Below are 7,350 nucleotides of genomic sequence, written 5' to 3' on the forward strand. Positions count from 1 at the left end.
TCCTGGTGCTACTTTCCTTTGCTCAGCTTTGCCTTCCCTCGCCGTGCTTTGTTTTGCTTTATGGGGCCATGCTTGCCTTTGTTTAGCTGCGCTCTGCTCTGCTTTGCCTTGCTATGTTTTGCCTTTTCTGGACATGCTTTGCATCTATTTTTTTTTTTGTTCTCATTATTTTTCCTTTTTTTTTTTTTTTTTTTTTAATTTAAATGTTCATTACATTCTTTTGTTTTTCTTTTGGACCTATCTGATGTGTTTTTACAGGCCGTGCTTTCCTTTTCCAGGCCCTGGTTGTCACTGCTTTTCCTTATGCCGCTAGGTCTTTTTCTTAGCAGGGTTTTACTCTGTCTTGCTCAGCTTTTATCCACATTGCTCTGCTCTCCTGTGCTGTGCTAGGTTTCTTTTAGAGACTGTCCCACTGGTTTTACTGGGCTAGCCGCCAGCTCGCTACGTTTGCTTTGCTTCTCTCTGTTTTGCCGTACTCCGCTTTGCTTTGCTCTTTGTGGCACAGTTTTGCTTTCCCATACCTCCTTTCCTCTGCTGTTCTTGCCCCAGCTTTGCCTCAGACTGCTTTGCTTTTGCTTTCCTGGCAATGCTTTGCTTTTCCTTGTGCTACGTTCCCTTGCTCTGCTTTGACTTGCTCAGCTTTCCCTTCCCTGGCCATGCTTTCCTTGGTTTACCTTTGGTTTACAGACCTGGCACTGCATTGCTTTTCCAAACCATGCTGTGCTTTGCCTTGCCTCAGACTGCTTTGCTGTCCTTTGCTTGCTTTGTCTTCCCTCGTTATGCTTTGCTTTACCTGGTGTTACTTTCCTTTGCTCAGCTTTGCCCTCCCTGGCCTTGCTTTTTTTTTTTTTGCTTTACGGGGCCATGCTTTCCTTTGTTTACCTTTGCTTTCCTCTACTTTGTTCTGCTATGCTATGCCTTTCCTGGTCATGCTTTGCATTTTTTTTATTCTTATTATTTTTTTTTATTTATTTGATGTTCATTCCATGCTTTATATTTTCCTTTTGTATCTTTTTCTTGTGTTTTCTCTGGCCGTGCTTTGCTTTTCCAGGCCGTGCTTGTCATTGCTTTTCCTTATGCCGCTAGGTCTTTTCCCTAGCAGGGCTTTGCTTTGTCTCGCTCAGCTTTCATCCGCATTGCTCTGCTCTCCTGTGCCGTGCTAGGCTTCCTTTGGAGACCGTCTCACTGATTTTGCTGCTGAGTCGGTTGGTAAATTTCTGAACTCATAAACCGTCAGACACAGAACTTGGCCTCCCCGCAGCCCAGCCACTGTCCCCTCGGAACTGGAGGCTGGGTGCAGCAGGCCTGGCCGCCCGACATGGTCCATTCTTTGTCCCCAGCCATGCGGCGAGCTGCCAGGGGACCCCTAACTGCTGCTCGTGTGGTGATAGTGTTCAGTGAGAATTTCAACGAGAATAAGTAACTACATGATTCCCACAACTACGCTGGAAGAAATCCACAACAAACAACAACAAAATGTATATAGATATAAAACCAGCTAAAGCAAGACATGGTTCTTGCCCAACGTCACGGTGGACTAGGAGCTGTGAAGAAGGCTGAGGAGGGGGCGATCAGGGTCCGGCCACTGTCCAAGTCTGGCTGCCACCTGTACACAACATGGAGGCCCTCCGGTCTCCCCCCAACAGGCACTTGGAACCCAAAGGAGGGCTGGCCGCCAGCTCGCTACGTTTGCTTTGCTTCTCTTTGTTTTGCCTTGCTCCGCTTTGCTTTGCTCTTGCTGGCACAGTTTTGCTTTTCCATACCTCCTTTCCTCTGCTGTTCTTGCCCCGGCTTTGCCTCACGTTGTTTTGCTGTTGCTTTCCTTAAAATGCTTTGCTTTTCCTTGTGCTACGTTCCTTTGCTCTGCTTTGACTTTCTCAGCCTTCCCTTCCCTGGCCATGCTTTCCTTGGTTTAGCTTTGCTTTATAGACCTGGCACTGCTTTGCTTTTCCTACCCGTGCTGTGCTTTGCCTCGCCTCAAACTGCCTTGCTTTCCTTTGTTTGCTTTGTCTTCCCTGGTTATGCTTTGCTTTTCCTCGTGCTACTTTCCTTTGCTCAGCTTTGCCTTCCTTGGCCGTGCTTTGTTTTGCTTTACGGGGCCACGCTTGCCTTTTTTTACCTTTGCTTTGCTCTCTTTTGCCTCACCTGCTCCTGCTCTCACTTCCATTTTCAGGCCATGCTTACCTTTGTTTTGCTTTACTTTGTATTCCTGGCACTGCTTTGCTTTTCCTTTTGCTACTTTCTTTTGTTCTGCTTTGCCTTGCCTGGCCATGCTTTGCTTTGCTTTGCTTTTCCTTGCTTTGTATTCCTGGCATTGCTTTGCTTTTCCTTCTCTGCTCTGCTTAGCTTCTCTTAACCCTGCTCTGATTTGCCTTACCTCGAACTTTTTCGCTTTCTTGTGCTTTTTATTGCTGTTTTTTTTTTTTGTTTGTTTTGTTTTATTTATTTATTTATCTATTTATTTATTTTCACTTCTTTCTCTTTCCTGGCACTGCTTTGCTTTTCCTGGTGCTACTTTCCTTTGCTCAGCTTTGCCTTCCCTGGCCGTGCTTTGTTTTGCTTTATAGGGCCATGCTTGCCTTTGTTTAGCTTCGCTCTGCTCTGCTTCACCTTGCTATGTTTTGCCTTTTCTGGACATGCTTTGCATCTATTTCTTTTATTATCATTATTATTTATTTATTTATTTATTTTTCTTTAAATGTTCATTACATTCTTTTGTTTTCCTTTTGGACCTATCTGATGTGTTTTTACAGGCCGCGCTTTCCTTTTCCAGGCCCTGGTTGTCACTGCTTTTCCCTATGCCTAGCAGGGCTTTTCCTTAGCAGGGTTTTACTCTGTCTTGCTCAGCTTTTATCCGCATTGCTCTGCTCTCCTGTGCCATGCTAGGCTTCTTTTGGAGACCGTCTCACTGATTTTGCTGCTGAGTTGATTGGTAAATTTATGAACGCATAAACCGTCAGACACAAAACTTGGCCTCCCCGCAGCCCAGCCACTGTCCCCTCGGACCCAGCGCGTGGGGGCAGCAGGCCTGGCCGCCCGACATGGTCCATACTTTGTCCCTAGCCATGCGGCGAGCTGCCAGGTGGGCCACACTGCTAGTTGTGTGTGTGAGGTTCTCAGAGACAGTAAGGAACTACATGATTCCCACAACTACGCTGGAAGAAATACACAACAAACAACAACAAAAAAATGTATATAGATATAAAACCAGCTAAAGCAAGACATGGTTCTTGCCGGCTGTCACAGTGGACTAGGAGCTGTGAAGAAGGCTGAGGAGTGGGCGATCAGGGTACAGCCACTGTCCAAGTCTGGCTGCCACCCGTACACAAAATGGAGCCCTCCGGTCTCCCCCCAACAGGCCCTTGGAACCCAAAGGAGGGCTGGCCGCCAGCTCGCTACGTTCACTCTGCTTCTCTTTGTTTTGCCTTGCTCCGCTTTGCTTTGCTCTTGCTGGCACAGTTTTGCTTTTCCATACCTCCTTTCCTCTGCTGTTCTTGCCTCAGATTGCTTTGCTTTTTCTCTCCTGGAAATGCTGTGTTGTTCCTTGTGCTACTTTGCTTTGCTTTGCTTTGCTTTGTTTTGCTTTTTCTTTCCTGAGCCTGCTACGTTTTTACTTGTGCGGTCATGCTTTATTTTTTATTTCTTTGCTTCGTATTCCTGTCAGTGCTTTGCTTTCCCTTCTCTGCTCTTCTGGACCTTTCTTAGCCTCGCTGTGCTTTGCTTTGCCTCAAAGTGCTTTCTTTCCTTGGCTTTCCCTTTCGTGGCACCGCTTTGTTTTTCCCTGTGCTCCTTTCCTTAGCTTTGCTGTCTTTATGAATGCATAAAGAAGTTCATGAAACTTGTTTCCGAACACACAGAAAAGTTAGCCGGCCCGCAGCCCGGCAGCTGTCCCCTCGCAGCTGGCGGGCAGGGACAGGGATCTGGCTACCGGGCCAGGTCTATTTTGTTGCCCACCGTTGTCCGGAGAGCCAGCAGGTGGGCTCCGTTGCTATTCGTCTGGGGAGGGGTGTGGGTTGAGAACAACAATCAATAACTACTCGATTCCTAAAACGAAAGGGGGAAACAGACGGAGAAGACTATTATTATTCCTACTTCTACTATTTGTATTACGTTTTAATGATATTTATTTCTATTACTATTTAATACTTTTATTTCTAATAACTTTTTAGTAGTATATAATAATAGCATTATTATTATTATTATTATTATTATTATTATTATTATTATTATTATTATTATTATTATTATTATTATTATTATTTTATATAATGATAAGCAGCTAAAGCAAAGCAGCCAGGCAGCCAGCCAAACTGAGTGGCACAGGTGGGGAGCCGTTCGCAGCCGAGCAGGAGCCTCTGACGTCAGAGCGAGAGCGAGAGGCGGCCCGAGGCAACCGGGGGCCGCTGCCACACCCTGGCCTTCTCAAACGCCCAGCTCCCCGTAAGCCAGCAACGGGCCCCTTTTCCTCATGGGTGGGTGGGGGGTGCGATTTCGACTGACGCTAAGTTAACTCCGCATTTTGTTTTGGCAGCACCGTTTTGCTTTGCTTTGCTTTCCCTGGCCCTGCGTTGCTTCGCTTCGCTTTGTATTCAAGGTACTGCTTGGCTTTTCCTGGCCCTGTTTTACTTTGGATTTTCTCTTCCTGACCGTGCTTTGCTTTTCCTGGCCTCGCTTTGTTTCGTTTTGCTTGACTTTGTATTCGTGACACCGCTTTTCTTTCCCTGGACCTCCTTTGCTTTGGTTTTTCTCGCCCTTCTTTGCTTTGCTTTTGCTGGCCCTGCCTCGCTTTGTTTTGCTTGACGTTGTATTCAAGACACCGCTTTTCTTTTCCTGGACCTCTTTTGCTTTGGTTTTTCTCGCCTTTCTTTGTTTTGCTTTTGCTGGCCCTGCCTCGCTTTGTTTTGCTTGACGTTGTATTCAAGATACCGCTTTTCTTTCCCCCACCCCCCAGGAAATCCTTAGCTTAGTTTTTTTTTGTTTGTTTGTTTGTTTTTCCCCACCCTTCTTTGTTTTGCTTTTGCTGGCCCTGCCTCGCTTTGCTTTGCTTTACTTTGTATTCGTGACACCACTTTTCTTTTCCTGGACCTCTTCTGCTTTGGTTTTTCTTGCCCTGCTTGGCTTTGCTTTTCCTTTTGCCTCTTTCTTTTCCCTAGCAGGGCTTTGCTTTGTCTCGCTCTGCTTTGCGTTGCATTGCTCAGCTCTGCTTTGCCGTGCTAGGTAGGCTTCTTTTGCAGACCGTCGCACCGATTTGGGCGACGAGTCGATCGGTGTATTTATGAACGCATAAAGCCTCAGGCGCACACCGTGGCCTCCCTCCCCGCAGCCCGACGACTGTCCCCCGGGAGCTGGAGGGTGGCGACAGGAAGCCTGGCCACCCACCCAGCATGGTCTATTCCTCATCCCCCGCCGTCCGGCGAGCCGCCAGGTGGGTCCCGCTGCTGCTGTTCGTCTGGGGACGGGCTTGGGTGAGGTTTTTTAGGACGATAAGCGACATTACACGATTCCCAATGATTTGGGTTCGTTTTGCTTTGCTTTCCTTTTCCTCGCTTTACTTATCGTCGCTCTTCCCCGCTTTGCTTTTCCCGCACCTGCTTCGACATGCTTTCCTTAGAGCTGCATCTTTCTGGGGGGTTTTGGTTTGTATTCCCGGCACCGATTTCCTTTTCTTTGCTCTGCTTTGCCGTTCCTACTCCGCTTTGTTTTTTGCTCTTTTGATGCGTTTACACACACAGGAACGCTGGGTCACCTACTTCGGCCTCCCCACAGCCCGCCAACCGTCCCTTCGCAGCTGGCAGGTGGGGGTGCGGGGGTCGGCCACCCAGCCAAGTCTATTCCAGGACCCCCGCTGACTGGGGAGCCGCCACCTGAGCTCAACTGCCGTTTGCCTGAGGAGGCTGGGGGAGGGGGGGGGGGGGGGGGGGGGGTGAGGGGGAGCTGAGGACTAGGGGGGTGGGGGAGGTTTTGAAAGACGGTAAGGAATGACACGATTCCTGAAGCTACAGCGGAAAACAGGCAACAGAACTAACTAATAATAAACGTAAAGATAAGAGTAGTTATTTTGCAAAGCGGCTAAAGCAAAGCGGCCAGGCAGTCAGCCGCACTGCGCGGCACAGGTGGCGAGCCTCTGGCGGCCGAGCAAGAGCCTCTGACGTCAGAGCGAGCTGCGGCCCGAAGCAGCCGGGGTCCGGGGCCGCGCCCTCGCCTTCCCGACCGGCGCCGGCGCCCCGCCCCGCCCCGTCCACTGCAAAGGCTGCAAAGGGCGGAGGAGAGGGAGGGAGAAGTGGGGAGGGGGCGGAGGCGGCCATTGAAGTGCGTAGACGGCCGCTGTCAGATGCAGGCCGCCACGTCTACCCGTCCCTCCCACCCTCCGGGCCCCGTGGAGCCACCAGGTCTACTTCTCCCTCCTCCCCGCTCTCTCCCCCGCCCCCTCCCGCCTCGTGGAGCCACCAGGTCTACTTCTCCCTCCTCCTCCCCGCTCTCTCCCCCCCGCCCCCTCCCGCCCCGTGGAGCCACCAGGTCTACTTCTCCCTCCTCCTCCCCGCTCTGTCCCCCCGCCCCCTCCCGCCCCGTGGAGCCACCAGGTCTACTTCTCCCTCCTCCTCCCCGCTCTGTCCCCCCGCCCCCTCCCGCCCCGTGGAGCCACCAGGTCTACTTCTCCCTCCTCCTCCCCGCTCTGTCCCCCCGCCCCCTCCCGCCCCGTGGAGCCACCAGGTCTACTTCTCCCTCCTCCCAGCTCTGTCCCCCCGCCCCCTCCCGCCTCGTGGAGCCGTCAGGTCTACCCCGCCGTCACGGCCACTGCTAGAGAGCGGCCCGGCTGCCTCGTCTACACGGCCACACGCACGCATGCACAGACGGGCGCGTGCCCGCACGCTTCCCTCCGGCGGCCCGCCAGGTCTATCCACACGCCTCTCGCGTGCAGGGGAACGGCTGGGAGGCGCCATTCATTCGAATCGTTCACGCTTTTAAAAAGAAAAAGGGGAAAAAGAAAAACAAACACAAGCAGCAGCAGCAGCAGCAGCAGCAACAAGAAAGCACGGGTCCCGCTTGTCGGCGGGGAGACGGGAGGTCGTACAAAGCGTGCGGAGAAAGCGTTCGCTCAGACTCCGGCCGCCACGTCTACCCGCCGCCAGAGCCACTCGGAGCCCGCGGCAGACCGGCCGCCAGTTCCTCCCCTTTGCTTTGCTTTTGCCGGCCCTGCTTCGCTTTGCTTTTCGTGGAAGCGCTGAGTTTTGCTTGGCGTCGCGTTCGTGGCACTCGTTTGCTTTTCCTTCGTCTGCTCCGCCTCGCTCCGCTTTGCCGTTCCTCCTCCGCTTCGCTTTGCTTTTGCCGGCGCCGCTTGGCCTGGCTTTG

The sequence above is a fragment of the Aythya marila genome (assembly GCF_965140915.1).
Source record: "Aythya marila genome assembly, contig: HAP1_HAP1_SCAFFOLD_179, whole genome shotgun sequence".
NCBI classification, from domain to species: Eukaryota; Metazoa; Chordata; class Aves; order Anseriformes; family Anatidae; genus Aythya; species Aythya marila.